The following is a 21,210-nucleotide window of genomic DNA, read 5'->3' as shown; positions in this document are numbered from 1 at the left end:
TTCAACTTGTTTTTGGCTATTTTCTGCCATGACTGAATCTTTCATGGGATAATCTCTATGTTAAAGTGTTGGTCCTAAACCCTTCCTTCAATATGTAAGTGAGCATGCATATCTTTCCTAGATAAAAATGCAGAATGCAGGTTTGTGACTGAAACACAGAACAGAGGCAAGTAGAGATGTACTGTGTACACACTAGACTCTAACCTCCATGAAGGTCACAGTCTGCTCTGCCTGACCTGCCTGGCACTTGTGTTGTATTAAATGTGGCGAGGGCGTGGAAGTAATTCCAGCAAGGAGAACGGGTCGGATGGAGGGCTGCCGCATGCTCTGGTAGGTCAGCGAAGAGCTGTGCAGAGAGACCTCTCCTTTTATTGAGTTTTGCATGTATAGAAATCAATAGGGAGGGTAAAGAATGAGCTTACAGGTACATTCCAATAATGATTACAATATACAATTACTTACTTGGGATTAAAAAAATGGGAGGTTAATATATAAACTATGAAGAATGATTTCTATTAAAAGCAAAAAATAGGAATTCAATCATCTATTCTTTCAAGATTATGGGAACGGCCACACTGTTCCTTAAACTTTAACAGAAAGCACACAGGGTTAAACACCACCTGTTCTTGGCTTGGTTTGGTTTCCTTGGCAACATCAGGGAAGATGGAGTACTCTGCAAGATTCCTTTTAAGTCACAGAATGTCTTGAAACCCTTAGCCTGATCAGTCAAAGACTGTCGGCGCCAGCAAGTCCAGCTCGCCAGCTCGGGTCATAGAACACCTGGACCGAGAGGCATGAGAGCATGCCTCAGTTTAGGAACCTTGATTTCCAGCATCACACTTGGTAGATATTTCATAATGAATATTATTCACATGGGTATGTATATATAGACATAAGTGTGTATACAGACATACATATAGATAATTTTTGTCAGTCAATTCAGTCATTTCAAATAGAAAAATTTAACTAGACATAATTTTAAAAAAATCCTAGTTGTAGTATTCATTCCATAAGATTAATTATGAACTAAAGTAAGCAAAATAATTCCTTATATTAAGCAAAGAAGAGTCACTGAAGTATTTCTTAGCTTGAAATTAATTCTGTTATATAGTCAAGGTGGTTTGTATAACTTCCCACAGTGAAATAAGGCAATGACATTCCTCCTCAGGTAGCTGCAGTAGGCATATTTTACAAAGTGGGCAGTGGGGAAGAATGTCAATGCATTAGGTTATAGCATTGCATGGATCTTGGGAATATTAATAAAAATAGCATTAGTAGAGCTAAAGAAATTACTTTTTCCAATTATATTTCATAGAGGATTTATTTTCAACAACACCTAGTAGTTGAAGAGAAAAAATAAAGATAGTACAGTCTAGAAGCAGAAAGACATTGGTATAAACAAAATAAAGCTGGTTTCTTTAGACTATAACATTTTATAGCCTTTTACTTGGTAATGTGAATTATAAATATCCTTAAATAATGTAAAATATCTTAATGCTTTCAAACTTAACTGAGGGATCCTGATGTTCTACCGAACAAGGTTTGTGAAATGTTGCTCTATACTTTGAAGTTAAAAGCTTAAAACATGACAGAGCTTCAGATCTCTATGCAATTAGCATGTGAATCTTGATAAAAGAAATTTCTTATTTCAAAATGAGCCTTATCAGGATTAAATGAAGACACGAAAAGAAATGCTGCAACAGCAAATGATAGTCTCCATCCTATCCATAAAGAATGAGGACACACTCTTCTTTTAGAAAGTGCTCTAGTAAAGAAGAATTCAAAGTAAGACCAGAAACATACCACACAAAGTATCATCTGTGTGTGTGTGTGTGTGTAAAGTGGATGTTTCTACAGTGTGTATTTATACTTTTTATTTAAATTGAGTCATCTCCTTTGCTTTTTTCTGACATGACCACAATTAGGTTTATTATCTAAAATTAAAAATATGTGAAATTTTATATCTGAGAATTGACAAACCAGATAAGGGCAAAAATTATGGGAGGATATATAGACCAAACTTTTCTGTTTGGACAAATCACTTGTTACGGTGGCATTTAAATGAAAACAAAGACTTTGGACAAAATTTTTACATTTTAGTAGTAGGAAGGAGTTCCAGTCAAGATGGAGGTGTAGATAGACATGCTTTGCCTCCTAGCACAACCATAAGAAGGATCACAACTAAACTCAAAACAAAAAAACACCTAGAACTGCCAGAAAATCTGACAGTATGGACGTCCAACAACCAAGAATTTAAAGAAGCTACATTCATCCAGACAGTGGGGGGTGGAGAAGGGGAACTGGGGTGGAGACGACATGGTATGGTGGCAGCCAGTGGAACAGGGGATCCCACACTTATATGAGTTAAATAAAAATCAGGGGGGATGCCTGTGAGTGAGCAATCCCAGCCCCAGGCCAGAGTGTGCAGCCCAGGGTTCTGGAGCTGGGAAATATAAAACCTCGTAACTTCTAGCTGTAAAAACCAGTGGAGGTTGGGCCATCAGAAGAAACTGTTGGTTTCTTAGGAGAGTTCATTTAAAGGGATGGCACAGGCTGGAATGTATGCAAACCCACCCACTCTGGGAACCATGACCAGGGCAGCAGCTAGAAGGATGACAGTCACATGCAGGAAAAGGGTTAAATAACTGGAAACATGTAAGTGCCAGACAAGCCTCCAGAAGTCAGGCAGCAGAGTCATTGTCCCTTTCCAACCCCTTCTCAACACATGTAGCCACAAAGCAGTAAGGTGGGTTGACCTGCCCTGGTGAATACCCAAGGCTCTGCCCCATACAACATAACAGGTGCACTAAGACAGGGAGTCAAAGCAGACCTACCTAGTACACAGAAACAAGCACAGGGAGGCTGTCAAATTGAGGAGACAAAGAAATATGGCACAAATGAAGGAAGAGAACAGAATCCCAGAAAAAGAGCTAAGCAAAGGAAAGATAACCACCCTATCAGATGCAGAGTTTAAAACACTGGTGAGCAGAATGCTCAGAGAACTCACTGAGTATGGCAAAAGCATAAGAGAAGAAAAGAAGATTACAGTAAGTGAAATAAAGAAAAATCCACAAGAAACCAACAATGAAGGGAAGGAACCTGTGATTCAAAGCAGTGATTTGGAACATAAGGAAGAAATAAACATTCAATCAGAACAGAATGAAGAAACAAGAATTGAAAAAAAAAAAATGAGAAGAGTTTAAGATGATTCTGGGACATCTCTAAAAGTGCCAACATCCAAATCATAAGCATGCTAGAAGGAAAAGAGGAAGAGCAAAAAGTTGAAAACTTATTTGAAAAAATAATGAAGGAAAACTTCCCTAATCTGGCCAAGGAAATAGACATAAAAGTCCAGGAAGCACAGAGAATCCCAAACAAGTTGGACTCAAAGAGAACCACACCAAGATACATCATAATTAAAATGCCAAAGTTTCGAGATAAAGAGAGAATCTTAAACACAATAAGAGAAAAACAGATAGTTACCTATAAAGGAGTTCTTTATAAGACTATCAGCTGTATTTTCAGAAGAAACTTTTCAGGCAAGAAAGGACTGGCAAGAAGTATTCAAAGTGATGAAAAGCAAGGACATACAACCTAGATTACTCTATCCAGCAAAGCTATCACTTAAAATGGAAGGGCAGATAAAGTACTTCCCAGACAAGGTAAAGCTAAAGGAGTTCATTCTTATCAAGCCATTATTGCAGGAAATGTTAACAGGACTTATTTAAGAAAAGAAGAAAAAGAAGAAAAGAAGAAGAAGAAGAAGAAGGAGAAGGAGAAGAAGAAGAAGGAGAAGGAGGAGGAGAAGATCAAAACTATGAACACTAAAATGACAACAAACTCACAACTATCAACAACATAATCTAAAAAAACAAACAAACAAAAAACTAAGCAAACAACTAGAACAGAAAGAGAATCATAGATATGGCGATCATTTGGAGGATTATCAACTGGGAAGGTGTAGGGGGAGAATGAAGGAAAAGGTACAGGGATTAAGAAGCATAATCAGTAGGTACAAAATAGACAGGGGGAATTTAATAATAATATAGAAAATGGAGAAGCAAAAAAACTTATATGCATGACCCATGGACATGAACCAAAAGTGAGGTTTCTGGAGGGAAGGGGAGTACCAGGCAGAAGGGGGCAAAGGGGGGGGGAATTGGGACAACTGTAATAGCATAATAAAATATACTTTAAAAGCAATAGGAAGTACATTGTTAAAAAGAATATGTAAATATTATGGCCATTTCAACTAAAAAGTGCTTAAAAATGAAACAATAATTTTAACACAAAAAAATATTTTTGAAATAAACAAATATGTTTGAGCATATTTTATCATTTTCTGTGAGAGTAACTCCTGAGTAACAGGAGTATATTTATTTGAATTTCTGTGTAGCAAACAGAATGCATTTAGATCAAGAAAGTTTAATTAAGTGTTATTTAAAAATATAAAAATTTCTTTACCACTAAAAATAATAGCACCTTATTTTACATTTATTTTCTATATAGTTCTTTGGGCATGATAAGAAACAAAAAATCAGTACTTCAGTGAAATTGGAAAATAGCAGCATGTAAAAAAATCTGAAAGAGAAAATTAAGTTTAAAATATAAGGAATTTGGCCATTACAAGAATAAGGAAATGGGGGAAATATGGCATAGAGAATTATTTTCTCTGTACTTATTTTAAAAGTTCAACCAATGACTAAACCCAAAGGGCTTTTATCTGAGGAAGAGCGTGAGTGCAAATACAGTTATTTATATAACCACAGAGAATGAAAGATATGAAAGGGAAATTAAACTTTCAATGAAGCAATTGCCAACCGCTTTTCTATTTAAAGTAGAATGAACTAGCAGATACACAAAGAATTGTTTATTTAATTTTTGACCTTCAGGAGTCTTACTACTTGTTGATAAGACACTACATAAAAAAACTGAACAACACTGGTAAAAATCACAATTAATCAAACTTTATGAATATGCAATGCATTGAGTTCTACTGGTTTTGTTGGCCATATAGTTAACATGTTTATCTGTTCTTTAAACAATTCATAATATATTTCATTTTTAAACACATAAAAGTATTAAAAGGACAGTAATCTAAGACATAAAATGGATATATTTAAAAAGAATAACATTGAAATTCTAGTTTCTTCAGAATATCTTGTTTCCTTTCCTCTCAATCTTAGAAACCTAAGTATTATTCCAATCTTTTTCTTTAATAGAAAATCTTTAATCATTAACTGGCAGGGCATATTTATAGTTATCTAGCAAAGATATCTAGATTTAATTTTCTATCTGCCAGCACTTTGATATCTGATGTTTGCAACTCATTTTATATTTGCAACAATCCTATAAAAAACATAAATTATATACGAAGAAAGCCAGACACAGAGAGTTGAGATAACTTGCCTACAGTAACATAGCTAGCAGGTGGCAGTCTTTAAAATTGACCTAGGTAATCAAGTTTCAGACTAGGTTCTTTGTCATTATGCTTTGCTGCCTTGCCATGCTCAGGGTGAATCGATCATCTCTTCATGATTTTGGGGTTTTCAACTAAATTTCATCTTATTTCTAAAGGTAATTCACTTGTACAAAATGTACAATTTTGTTTTTTAATCCTTACCAGAGGTCATTTTTTTAATTGCTTTTTAGAGAGAGGAAGGTAAAGAAAAAACATCAATGCCTTCCATACACGCCCAGACTGGGGACTAAACCCACAACCCAGGAATGTGCCCTGACCAGGTATCGCACCCACAACCCTTTGCTGATGAGATGACATTCCAACCAATTGAGCCACACTGACCAGGGCAATTTTTAATATGGGAAATTTATTAAATTTTAAGATATATTTGACAGTAAACACTATGTATCTGCTAGTATATATAGTCTGAAGTGCCATGTATCATGAAGAAACATGGTATGTGAATTGGAAATTTGAAATCATATCAATAGAGTCTTAATTAAGGGGGGAGGCTGAACAGCCTAAATATTGTGTAACCTTAATCAAGCTGTGTATTACCATATGACTTATTTCCTTTTCTATAAATGAACATCTTAAAAATATAAACTATGCCAGTAAGATTATGTCAATGAGGCAATAAACACAAGGTTGAAAATATTTTTTTCAAACTAATCCATGGATCAGCTAATATCAATACCAAATAATTATTCAATTTTGTCTCAAATTAAATATAATTGACAAGATGACCATAAAAATAGCTATTTTTATTCATAAGCTTTTCTTTTACTTCAGACAATAATGGCCATCTATCTGGCTGGAATACATTGAAAGACAGTTAAAGACATCTTCCTTCCATCACTCTCATCATTCTCTTGTCCTACACTGTCCTCCATAAATGCAGAAATGCAGGCTGAATTAGAGAGTTAGAGTTAATCCATGGGGGATCTAAAATGAAAACAGAGATATTAACCGACTGTTCAGATAATAATTAAGGAGGATGGAGAAGGCCAGCTCTAAGCCCAAACATAAAACCCTGAAGAGAGCCAAGTCAATAGGGCACCAAAATAACAGTAGAACAGATAAAGCCAGAATGCCTGAAGGGCATTTTGTAGAAATGAGAAGTGGGTGAAACCTAGAGTAAATTTAACAGCTTGTCTTCATAGTGTTCTTTTGACTGCATCTGTTGAATGTGCAGAAGCTTAAAGTGATGAGTTGTTGACAAACACACAATGGATCTTCCTGCCACCTTGGGTCGGACCAGGATTCTTTAAGGTTTTCCCTTTCTGCCTTTCTCTGAGACATTCTTGGAAACACAGGAGAGGAGCAGTATAATACCGAGTGGTCATGGGTGTTTCCAGGCTCTGTTGGCCCATACCTTCAGATATTGTAAAACGCTGTAACTGGTGTGGCAGTGTGGCAACTTAGAACACACTTGAACACAAGATCTGATTCTCTTTCCCCAGTAGTCCAAACACATTAGAAATTATAGGCACAGATTAAATTCCTGCAAGCAATATTCAAGATAGACTGGTAAAATTCATGGTAAACATATAAGGGTTTAAGGGAGAGAAAGAGGTAGAGACCGGGAAGAAAGCAGAGGAGTACCCTATGCTAAGGTGTAGCACAGTCGTCAGCAGCCGTCCGTCTCGAGAGACGATGGTGTAGCTTCTTAAGAGTCTATCTGCACCGCCGAGAATGGCTGTGCAGTCCGACTCGGGAGTGACATGGTATCTGTCTCCTCCCGTGTTGAATCGACATCTTGCGATGACGCTGAAGCTACAGAGCCTGGGCAGGGTGATATGGAGGGTCTGCTGTTGCCCATGCAGCAGACACCCCCTCTCTTCGCAGCTGAAGGGTCCAAGGGAAAGACGGAGTCAATACAGCTTGGCTTCAGGTGCGCCGCAGGAGTTGCCGGTGTTGACTACAACGTCAAACCGCCTTAGGGACTCCGGCTCCGGATTTTCTGTCGGGGTTTACTCCCTTAGCCTTTCCCCTGAAGAGGTATGCCGCAAGGCAGCGGAGGTTTTTTGGAGTCAGAGTTTTCCTTCTCTGATGTGCCCTGACTGGAAGATCGAACCAGCGACACTTAGCTCGCAGGCCGACGCTCAATCCACTGAGCCAAACCAGCCAGGGGTTGTAGCACAGTATTTATATGGTATTTTATAAGCCAGAAAACACAAGCATTTTGGTAGAGATAACAGAGAGAACATAACATTTCTTTTCTTCTGGCAGTATATTATGACTTGCTCAATCATATATCAGAAATATAAGAGTTATGTCATAAAAATTACTTCTGGAAACATTAGAGCTCTAATAATGATGAGTGTTTAGTCACTTGAAACCTGCCTAAGCATGTTGTCATCTGGCTTTGCTACCCCTACCTGCGCTTGAGTCCAAGTTTTCTTTATTGTAACTCTCGCTATTACAGTCAGCCCTTTTACTGTGCAAGCTGAATGCCCATCCAAATCTCTAGCCTGAATTTTTTTAATTTTATTAATTCATTTATTCAAATGTTTATTAATTGCTGACTTTACCACTGGAGATTCAACTTCTCTCCATTCTTATTTTCACTGTTTAATTACCTCATAATTTTTTCAACTAAGTCTTAGAAGTAGGAGCTCTTCTGCCTGATTCTAATAATGTCCTTTCAATCTTGTCTCTTTATCATTCCTAGATGATTTTTTACCACACAAACCTGACTATGTCAAGACCTGAGCATAACTCAGACTCTAGGATGACGTAGAAAACCCATAAGATAGGTTCTCTGCTCACCTTTGGAGTCTCATCTCTTGCTACCCCTCCGTTACATCCAACCTTTATCTTCTAAAGTAATTTCACCCTAAGAACATGAATTTATCTGTCTCAACATCGAACTTTAGCTCACCTGCCTTCTTTCTTTTCTATATCCCTATCTCATCCTCTAATTTTTAGGACTCACTTAAGGTGACATCTCCTCCAGGATGCCTTCTCCAGCCAATCACTCCTAACACAGTTGATTTGGAAACTACTTCAAGGGTTTTTCATAAACATCTGTGCACTTCTTTATCCTAAAGTTTGTACGGTATAATTTCTATCTGTGCATTATCTGTCTCTTCCTGCACATTAAGCCTTGTGGTGGTGGGGGCTCTATCATATTTGTGCTTACCATATATAATGTCTTTTGAAATTTTTCATAGATGAATACATAAAAGAACACCTCATTTAGGTAAATATCAAACATCTGAAAAAGTTGACCAAATGAAAATTTTACCTGAGAGAAAATAAGATAAAATAACAAGATTTTTAAATGTTCTTACCTCATAAAAAAAAGAAACAATAATTATGTGATAAAAAATAGTAGCTAAAGCTAAGGTAGCAATCATATTGTGATATATAAATGTATGCAAATCAACACATTGTACACCTATACTTATACAATGTCATATAACAATTTTATTGCAATTTGAAAAAAATAAAGAAAAGAAAACTGCCTCTCTGGGCATAATACAAATGTAAAAGCAAGTTCCAGGTGGAAAAGAAATAATTATAGGAAACTTGAATGAGAAACTATTTCTTTTCTTATAGTAAATGACAGCAGAGTGGCTAATGTGGGCCAAATCAGTATTTGAAACTGGGAGAATGAAAAAACAGAATAGTCTCCAACACAATGTTCTGAGTGGCAATCATGAGTAATTGTATTTAATGAGATCAATGTGTTTATCTAAAGAAATAGATGAGGCTGCACAGTAAGTTCTATGAAAAAGTCACATATAAAAGAGACAAGTTTAAAAGAGAAAAAAAGAATATTATGATATGTATAATTTACTGTAAAACTCTTCAGCACAAATGTGTGTGCACACATGTCTCTGTTTTCAGAGCCTCAATCTACATCCATGGGCCAGTCAGTAAATACAATTGGGATTACATACTCCAAATAAAAGTATTATATCAGAGAAAACTTGAACAAGTGCTTTGACTAACTTTATGAGGATTTTTATTAATTGCATTATGTACATTAGAAATGGAGTTTTATTGGTAAAATTAGGTTTAAATAATTGTTGATTAACTAGAAGAAAAGAATAGTTGAGTCTTTCCTTTCCCTAAATAATGAATAAATCATCTGCTGAGTATTTATTTATTTATTTATATTGACATTAAGAAGTTTAATACACACGCAGACACACACACACACACGATTCAGATTTTATTACTTTTTGCCTGGGGTCCTTCTTACTGTTCCAGTATCCCATCCAAGACACATATTGAATTCAGGGGTCATGTCTCCTTAAGCTCTTCTATGCCATCAATAGTTCCCAGCATTTTTGTTCATTGGTTTTTGATGACCATGACAGTTTTCAGGAGCATTGGCCAAATAATTTTTAGGTGTCCTTCAACTGTGTTTTGTATGGTATTTTTTTCATGGTTAGACTAAGGCTTTGGGTTTCAGGTGGAAAACCACCATGAAGAAATGCAATTCTCAACACTTCATGTGATGGACTTATGCTTTTATTGCAATTTATCACTAATAATGTTAACCTTGATTATCTGGCTGAAATAGTGTTTTCCAAATTTCTACACTGTAAGGTTAGTTTCCACCTTTTTTCATACTGTACCCTTTGAAAGCAAGTCACTAAGTATACCCACACATAAGGAGTTGAGAGCTGTGCTCCACCATCTTTGGAAGCAATGTATACCTATGTAAATCATTTAGAATTATTCTGTATGGGAAATCTGCCTCTTCTCTCTCATTTATTATATATAATACTGTTATTTATATTACTATGGACTCATTCATATTTATATATAATTTAGTTATTATCCATTACTACAATTATTTATTTTGTTGCTCCAATTGCTCCAATTTTGGCCATTGGGATCTCTTTCAATTGACTCCTAAATCTCTAACACACACACATTGTTTGGGTTTTTGGGTGCTTTCTTACTTACTAGCTCTAAAAGATGCTCCAGACTCACTTAATATATTTCCTGCCCCAGTCCCCAAACCAGTAATTTTTCTAAGGAACATTGGTTCCTTTTGTCAGAAAATGTCACCAGAAATTGAGATGTGATCACTGAGTGTATTCATTACTATTGGAGTGTTATTGCTCCTAGGTCCTCTGCACAGAGAGACCTAGAAAATATAAATATTTAAATATATATGTGAAAATAGACCTGTCTATAATTATTCATATATCTACCTATCAGTATTGATATTAAGTTAAACATTAATTCACATTGATGTCTTCAATGCTAATTCAGTTTTATGTAAGTCATTTTACCCTACTGCCTTGCTAATTTGAAACTTTCCACTCCAACAGCGAAAAACAAAGTTCTCACCATCCACCATCCATTTACTTTATTCTTTATCTTTAGGTTCACCTGTGTCCTTATATTGATTCAGAGGATTGTTTGTTATCTGAGTCCTTATAGCCAAGTCCTACTACTAAAACAATGTTAAATTTGCCTTAGGTCGACAGGCCAGATATTATGGAGCACTAAAAGGATAGAGTGAAGTAGGAACGATCATGTGTACTCAAGAGAAGTAAAATGGTTCATGCTCCTCAAGTGCTTGGGGTAGGGGTGGGGCAGATGGAGAGATCCCTGTAATGACCCTGGGAGTAGGCAGGGACAAGAGCAGAAAGAACTGTGTGGGCATATCCTTCCATCCAAAGCTCATCCAATATAATTACACTTCCAAAAGTACTGCTATAATTACATTTGGATAAAATACACATAATTATGATTTCTTTATTTCTCTATTATTTCTGCTTCTTCTACATTACAGATGGTATTGTATGTGTTTAAACCTTATGTAAAAAAGTTTTGAACTAATATGAAAGTGATATATATTAAATCTGAATGTAGTTAATAAATATAAATAAATAAAGCTTTCTGCTATATTCTAATTCTTTCCAAGTCTGATAAGTGATTTGCAAATAAATGTTAAAAAAACTATTCTTCTCTTGAAACAATATCAAAAGGTTAAAAATAAAACTAGCATGTATTGCCATATGCAGTTTGACTGAATACAATTCAAATACCAAGAAGCATGTGATCCAGTTTAGAAGAGGGAGATAATACACTGCATAGCACACAGACAAAATAAATGTTTTTTTCTGTGTGAATATCTTTTCTAACATCTTAGAGATGAGCTTTTGACTAAAAAAATAAAACATTTTCAATACAGGTATTAAATTTCATAAAGTTTATTTTAGGATGAAATAACCAGCTGAGGCCAGAAATAAAACAATTTCTATAATAAATTCAGATTTTCCAATTTAAGAATTATTCAATTTCATACTTTTCTGTTCCTCCTGCTACTCACCTATTGGGAATTAAATTGCTTACTTATGCCACTATTAAAAAAGTGGGAAAAACAAAACAAACACCTAAAACTAAATGCCATTTTTTTTTTTTTTTTTAGTTTTCATTCTCAAGGGAAGTATTGATTAAAGAAACTTGAAAAGGACTAATGATAAATAAAAGAACTAATTTTTATGTGGAAGAGACCAGAAGTCATCTAACACAAATTTCCTTCTCTTATAAATAAGAAAACTGAGGTCCAGGGAGGTTAAATGATTTATCCAAGGTTCTCTAGTTATGGGAGTTGATTGATTTCTGGATTCTAGCTCTTCCCAATACACCCTGCCCATAATTTTACTTTACCATGTTATCTTTTTTCACAGATTAAAAAAAAAGTGTTGCATATCATCATTCTAACTATAATAATGTTAGAAAAAATTCATCTAGAATGCCTGTTTATAAGGCATCAGTTTTAAAAGAATCAATTAATGTTGCAAAGTAATGAGATTTTGTTTAAAAAAAAAAATTAAAAAGTCACAAGAGCAATAGACCAAAATGCAAAAGAAAAGGGTCTTAACCTTGCTGTCATTTAATCTTTATGTACCCTTCAAATAAATAACCTTGATGTGAAAAGTGAAAGAATCAATTTTGTTACATTTTATGCTCAGCAGTGACTATAAATTTGTGAAGAGCTTAACAGAAGCAGAGGGCTTGGCTAGCTGTCCAACAACAAAGTAAATAAACATATTGCTTTTAAGGGAGACCTAGTTTCATTATCCAGCTATCAAATCCAACCATTAATGGAAAGAAAACAATACAAGGCATGAGCAAAGTTGCAGGAGAAATAAGTCCCAAGAGTTCTATAATTACCTTCTAGCTATTTGTGAGGATGGATTCATTTCTCTCCCCATAAATCAAATAGACTATGAAGAGTTAGATTAAATACTGATAAAATGAAGGGAAAGTATTCCAGAATCACTGATTTATGAAACTGTCTTTGCATTTAGTGCTGAGAGCCAAAATAACTTTCTTCAGCTATGACTCTTGTTACTTCAACTGAAAACGTTTGCCAATAAGGGGATTTGACTTTGACTGGTTTGATAGAATTAATTAATGATACCAAAATCATATCATAGAGGTCATTTTTAAGAAAAATCCTGGTTTGGTTCAGTTAGTCTTCAAAAACCAGTAGGGGAAGTTTATTTTGTATCCTGCTACTTACTAAATACATTTATCAGTTCTAGTGGAATCTTAAGGGTTCTCTGTATATAATATCATGTCATCTGAAAATAATCGTTGGCTATGGCTAGGTTCTCAAAAGAAATAAGTGCATATGTCTACTAAAAGATATGCATATGAATGTTCAAACCAGCTTTATTTATAATAGCCTAAAACTGAAAGCAGCCTAAGAGTCCATAAAGCATAAAATGTATTAAAAAGAACAAGTATGTATCTCATGAACATAAGTTGAGCTACAGAACTCTGACACAAAACAATATGCTGCATGATTTCACAAAGTTCAAAAACAGAAAACTGAAATCTTGTGACAGTGGTGAGAAAAGTGTTTTCCTCAGACAGGATAGTATTGACTAGAGGAGGCATGGGGTTCTTCTAGAGGACTGGAAATATTCACCATTGATTTGGGTGTTGGGTATATTCTGATATGCATTCATAAACATTCATTGGATAATTAAGGTGTGCATTTGGAGCCGATGCTTCAATTTTTAAAAGTAATGAACTAGGGTGAGATAAAAAATCAATTATTCTTTATTAAGGGTTACAACAATCCTAGTAAATAGGTAATTCGAAATGCTGAGTTTGACTCTAACTTTCCTGTAGGTCATGTTTGTAAGTATGACTTCCTTCCAAAATACAGGAGTCTAAGGAGGGATTAGTCAATAATCAGTGCTGATAAGATTGCACCACCTTTTGGAGAAAAATGGAAATTCTAGACCATTTTCTCACTATACTAGAAAATAAATAAAAGATGGATTAAAACTTAAATATACTGAAGACATTGAAAAAACACTAAACAAAGTATAGAATATTATTTTCCTTTTACTCAGTTGAACAAACCTATGTATAAAACTCTATTTAAAATCATAAAAATATATTAAAGTATTTTCTTTTATATTTTACAACTCATCAAACACTCAGAAGCAGAATTTGAAAAGCAAACAATAAGCTAGGAAAAATATTTTCTCAGTCTTTGGCAGGGAAAAGTTATCTATAGTACATAAAGAATGCTTATAAGTCTATCTGTCTTTTTAAAAAGCAGCGGGTAATAGAGAGAGGGTACAGACAATGTAAAAAAAGTAAGTAAAACAAAATATCCTATTTAACAAATGGTGTTGGGAGAACTGAAGTGGTACATGAAAAAAAGAAGAAAAGAAAGTAGACCACCAACTCAAACCATACACCAGAAAAAACTCAAGATGGATAAAAGACTTAAACATAAGTTGTGACACCATAAAAGTCCTAGAGGAAAATATAGGCAGGAAAATTTCAGATATCACATTGTAGCAATATTTTCACTGATATATCCTCTAGGGCAAGGGATATAAAGAAAAGAATAAACAAATGGGACTACATCAAACTAAAAAGTTTCTGCGTGGCTAAAGAAAATATCATAAAAATGAAAAGGAAATCAACTGTATGAGAAAATATATTTGCCAGTGATACCTTGGACAAGGGTTTTTGATCTCCAAAATATATAAAGAACACATATGACTCAACAGCAGGAAGATGAACAATCCAAATAAAGAATGAGCAAAGGCTTGAACAGACACTTCTTCAAGACATACAGAGGGTCCACAGACATATGAAAGAATGTTCAACATCACTAGTCATCAGAGAGATGCAAATTAAAACCACAGTGAGATACCACCTCACACCACACAGAATGGCCATCATTAATAAATCAACAAACAATAAGTGCTGGCAAGGATGTGGAGAAGAGGGAACCCTAGCGCTCTGCTGGTGGGAATGCAGAATGGTGCAGCCACTGTGGAAAACAGTATAGAATTTTCTCAGAAAACTAAAAATGCAACTGCCTTTTGATCTAATGATTCCACTGCTGGGATTATACCGGAAGAACTCTGAAACACCAATTCGAAAGAAATTATGCACCCTACTTTCAATAGCAGCATTATTTACAATAGCCAAGTACTAGAAACAGCCTAAGTACACTTCAGTAAATGAGTGGATCAAAAAACTGTGGTACATTCACAAAATGGAATACTACACAGCAGAAAGAAAGAGGGACAGCATGGATGAAACTGGAGAATATTATGCTAAGTGAAATAAGGCAGCTGATTAAAGACAAATACTATATGACCTTACCTATAACAGGAACCTAATGAACAAAACAAACAAACGAACAAAATAAAGCCAGAGGCATAGAAACAAGGAACAGACTGACAGTGACCAGAGGGGGGAGAGTGGGGATAAGAGGGGAATAAAGGGGAAGATTCTAGTCAAGCAACATCTATGAATTACCCATGGACATGGACAACAGGGTGGGGATTGACTCTGTGACAGGGGGAAAAAATGGAACAACTATAAAAGGACAACAATTTTTAAAAGGCAAAAAGTAAAAAATATATACCTAGTGTATTATATAAAAATGCTCAACTTCTTAAGTCAAATGCATACAAATAAAACAATTTAAAATTTTTTTCTATCATATTGATAAAAATGAAAATATGTAGAGGAATAAGAAGTACAACAAAATATATTCCATTATACATACTTAAAAACATGCAAATTGGCTCAAACTTTCTTGAGTCGAATCTAGTGATAGAGCAAGAACATTTAAATACTTGTGCTTTCTGACTCATTAATCCCAACTAGAAGCATTCATTCAAAAAATAAAAGAGTACTCATAAATGCACATTAGTTGTCACATACAAGTAATACACATCATTCACTTGTAGTGCAACTCAACAAATACTTATAAGGACCTACCATGTTCTTGGCAATGTAGCATTAAAGGTGCATATCCTATTGCATATGAAGTTGATATATTAACAGTCAATATAAACTTTAAACTGATAATTATTAGCACAACTGTTACTATAAACAGGAAAGATTAGTAATCTATGAAAGTGTGTAAGGGATTTGAGCTATTTGGATGATGGTGGAAACCACTGAGAAAATTATGCTTAACATGAAAACTGATGGTTGATGAAACAGGACTGTCCTTAGACTTGGCATAAAGGGTCCGTGCCTGTTTCTAGATGACTCTGCATGTGTTCTATGAAAGAACTCCTGGACTCCTCTGTCACTCAGGGTTTGGCACAGAGAGATTTGCAACCCTAAATATTTGTTCTCATGACAAACGTCATTCAGGCCCAGGGACATATTTACTGTTCTAAGTCTCTGAAGCAAAAGGTATCTGCCTCCAAATGCTTTGAATGTTTTTGGCTTATGCCGCTGTCAATGTCAGAGAAGGGTACCTTCACAGTGTAAAAAAGAACTGACTGATGAAAGGGATTAAGTATAAAAAAAGGCAAATTAATTTGCCTGAGAAATCCCTTACTTGAAATTTTGAATAGATTGCTTGAATGCAATCATTTCTTGCATAACAAAGTAGCATTACCTAGTCCTGCCAAGCCTCTGTTTTTCTGCTTCTTTTTCAGTTTCAATTCATGATCCCAGGTGTACTTGGGGAAAAGGTACAGTATTTGCAAGAATTGCACTTGGCAACAAAAGAATATTTTTAAAATAAAAAATTCATATTACTTTTAAATTTGTATATACTGTGTATGGTACTGTATTTCATATGCATGAAACACAATACCAATTCATTACATTGACAACTAAATGCAAATGGGAAGGCAGAATTGCAAAGTAGTTTACTATGTCAAAAATTTAAATAAGATTTTATTAAATAATCAAAAACTAAATATAAGTCTTGCCATATTTTTAAAATAACTTTGATTTGTCTATATATTGACTTGATTAATTCATATATTAATTAAAATTTTATCTTGCCATTTAATTTTAGCAGATGTTTTTGAATATTTTGCGAGAAAAATATATTTTTTCAAAACATGAAATGCAACTAATTATTTATGGTGTAATTTTATAATAATTTCCATTTTGTGAAAATATATTTGAACATGTACACTTCAAATATAATTACATTTTAGTTATGTCTTTTTTAAAAGGCTAGAGATTAAAGTTGAAATAACCATAAGAAAGGGCAGTCAGAAACAAAAATATTAAGTTATAAAGAAAAAAATTTTTATTCTAAAGATAAAATCTGCTTAAATGTTTAAATGTGAAAGCAAGTGCGCAGTTTTCTGTCAAGCATGAACCCTGCACAATTCATGAGCAAAACATTACAATTATGCAACTTGAACAGATCAAGATGTTTCTACAATTTCATACTATCTTCTAAATGAATATCTAATTAACCACCTCAAAAAAAAATCACTTCATCCAAAAAACACATATGCATTTATTAGAATTGATGAGAGGCTAGTAGAAAGCTAATCAATAATTTTTAACAAAAACAAGCGATTGCTGATATTAAACATTTTATAATATTTTAAAGGGTTATTATCGTGTCCCCAGTATTTAGATGAGCATAATGTTTTGCGTGACACCATCTGAATATTATAGGAGACAATAGCCATTTTTTATATTTAGGAGAAATGATTTTGAAATATGATGGCAGAGTAATTGAACATGAAAATAAATTTTAGAAATAAGTTAACTGACAACTAAAATGGTAACTCCAAAATAAGATTAGTAGAGTGTAACTTTTAAAAAAGAGAAAAACACCTATATTATGTATAAGTAAAAAATAATGATCAAGGATAGAAGTCATGTTGAACAACTAATCATATTACTATTATTGAAATATAAGGAAAAAAACAACAAAATTAAAATTTTTATCAGTTTTACTTAAGTTTTTGCACATCTGTTTTTCTTTATTTTTATTAGTAACACTATTACTAGTTTTCCCCCACTTTGCCCAATCCCACCCAGCCCCTGCGCCTCACTCTCTGGCCACCACCACACTATTGTCTATATCTGTGTATTATGCATACATGTTCTTTGGCTAGACATGTTGTAAAATACTAGCAAACAAATGCTGTATCGATTGTACACCCTATTTAAAATAACGTAAGCAAGTCTATAATAATGTTGCTAACACAGACAATGAAGACAAAGTATATGGGACAGAGTTTTGGCTGAATAATTTGAAAGAATTTCTTTACCATTGATGGTACTGGAAGAAATGGTCTCAAAATGCAGTAAGGTTAATTATGCTATTTGGAAGAATTAGATATTATGTATGACACTTTCTGGATCCTTCTCTCTCAGACATGTAATGGCAAGTTAACATGCTGTTAAAGCAATCAAATTTCATTCAGCCAAGATACAATGTACCAGAAGATTCAAGGGAAACACAAAAAATCCAAAGATAAAGAGCAAAGTACATCCTAACAAATACAGATATTTTTAATTTGAGTACACCTATAGCTATTTCATAAAAACTTTTGTCTACTATTAATAATGTTAAGAAATTCTTTAAAAACTAAACAAATTAAGTTTGGATGTTCTATTTTTTTACAAGATTTAAAAGATTTTATGTTTTTTATTTAAAAATTGCATGCAAAATTTGCAAAAAGGAGACAGAAATAATAATGAAGGAAAAGATTCACATACAAATATTGTAAACTCTTTAATATAGAGTCTATTTTCTAGTCACTATAGATCAAGATACAGTCTTAAGTGGAGAGATGAATAAATTAAGAAACATACTACTGTTTTTTTAAGTTTCTTTTTTTATAAACATTCCAACATTAAAATATTTGAAAAAAGACACTCTGAATGGATCCACATATTGCTATAAGATATGCATATTCTGATTATAAATAATAATGGTTTATGATGTTAAAATATATTGGACTATTTTTTGATGAAAATTTATCATATTCAACCTCATGATATTTGAGCATGATATATAAAAATTTTTGGATTTTTTCCAACCTAGATATTCCTTTAAGAAATATATTGACAATCCATTTACTATCTTGGTGAAGATAACTATCTTCAATTTAAATTCATAAAATATTGTCCATGAACTACAAAGATTCAAGAGAAGTTGCTCACTTTGGAATACAAATTATGTAAAAATATTAATTATAGCAACATGACTAGTGACTGTTAAAATGATGAAAGTAAAATAAATTTAATGAAATAATTTATAAATGATGTGTTTTATTTAAATATTTTCAGCACATCAGAGAATGTCAGACATGAGCATTATTAAATAAATTGGGTCATATTTGATCTTGATATTTTGCCAAAATTCAGTAATATAAAAATTATACTTTGAAAGTTTATATTTATGGAGTTATATTTGTCTAGGTAAGTCTTTTGGGTTCCCAGACCCAATTCCACCTGGGGGCGGTGGGGAGGGCATATTAATAAACAATTCTTGGGATACCAGCAGGGTGTCCAAAAAATGAACTTAATTCTCATACTACCTACCCAAAGAGAGCATCAGATTCCACAAATTAAGGATTTCATCTCTCACATATGCTTCAGATATTAGACAGTAAGACACAAGCCCAGATTGCCTATGTTTCTGACAGACCAGCCACAGATCCCTCCAACTCAGAATGCCAATTGTGAGTCCAGGTTGTTACCTGTACTTCTGACCCCTGGCTATAACTCAAAGGTTTATACACCCTTCTCCTTGGGTTTGATTAATTTGCTAGAAGGGCTCACAGAACTCAGAAAAACATGTTACTTACCAGATCACTGGTTTATTGTAAAAGATATAACTTAGGAACAGCCAGATGAAAGAAATACACAGGGCTCCCATGCCTTCCCCAAGCAAGCCGTTCTCTGCATCACCACATGTTGAGCTACTCAGGAGCTCTCTGAACCCTGTGCTCTTGAGTTTTTGTGAAGGTTTCATTACATAGTCATGATTGATTAAATCATTCACCATTGGCAATTGATTAGACCTCCAGTCCACAGCCCCTCTCTGAGGTTGGAATGGTGGGATGATTAAGACACTACACTAAGGATAAACACTCCAGCTCTATTGGGTCTCTTGGCAACCATCCCCTCATCCTTAGGTGCTTTCCAAAAGTCACCTCATTAATACAACAAATGGCACTTTTTTTTAGGAAATTCCAGGAGTTCCTGGAGCTGTGAGCACAGATGTTAAATATTGGGCAAGATTTCACTCAGTAAGAGTTAACTCAGTAAAGAGGGGTGGTGCATGGAGAAGGGGGAGTATGTAAGAAGTTTGAAACCATGTGTATAATGGCCTAGAATTAGTTTTCTTAAAAACCTTTTTTATCAAAGAAATGGAAAGAATTTCAATCTACTAGAGAATGAGATATGTGATAAAATGCAGGGGTGGATATAAGAGAAAATAATTAAATATTTTATGTTGTATTTACAAAATAGAATGCTATATAGTGTAGACCCCAAGAAGATTCATTTGATGTGAACCCTAAGAAGGAATTTATCTGATGAGATGGACTCTCTGTGGTCACCCGAGGATTCAAATTTTATAAATAATAAGAGCCTAGTAGCCATTTGCTGACAGGTGGCTCCTCATGCACCCTGTTTACTGGGAAAAACCTAAGACTGAACTTGGCTTCCAACACTAGGCCCCACCTCTTTATCCCATCGGAGTCAACCACTGTAAGCAAATCTAGATTTAATCTTTCTACCAATGAACTGAGACATGCCCTATCCAATCAGAAGTGCATAATTTGGACACTTTGCTTACATAAAATGAACCTGGGCAGGAACTTTCACTATAAAAGGTGACATCTCTTTAGTCTACCTGGAATACAATTTAGATTGGTCCCTGAATTTGTATCCACTGGGCAGCAGCTTATCTTGCTCAAATAAATGCTTATACATATTTATTACTGTATAAAATTAATTTTGGTTCATGACAGGCCCTAAAACTCAAAATTTTGAATCTTTTAAATTAATAGGCAAATGTTTACAATATAAATTTATGTGCATAATGAAATATAAAGGAGAATTTACACTATGATCTGGATCATCTCCCAGTTTGTGCTTTCTCTCTCATTCTGATGACTCTCTTTTGTGCACACTATATTGACTTAGTTATACATATAAAAATATAAGTAAATAGTAAAGTATATATGTATTTTAAACTATGATTTTTTTTTATTCTAAGGGGCTTAAAATAACAACTCTTACCCATATTTCAGCCAAAATTCGACATTATGAAGCACTCTAATAACTGTACTCTAATTTTGTACCAGTGAGGGATAAGCTATACATTTTTATATTTTCCATACTTTAATATAATCATGTTTCAAAGAAATGTTACTTTAAAGTTGAGTCAAAAATGTCCACACTAAGAACTAAACTTCTGAGGATTAGAATAAAATTAAATCAATAGGTACAAAAAATAATAATAAGCTGAGGAGAAAGGACAAATGGATTTC

The sequence above is a fragment of the Furipterus horrens genome, unplaced genomic scaffold, assembly GCF_987537825.1.
Source record: "Furipterus horrens unplaced genomic scaffold, mFurHor1.1.pri manual_scaffold_5, whole genome shotgun sequence".
NCBI lineage: Eukaryota > Metazoa > Chordata > Mammalia > Chiroptera > Furipteridae > Furipterus > Furipterus horrens.
This window is presented reverse-complemented; position numbering follows the sequence as displayed.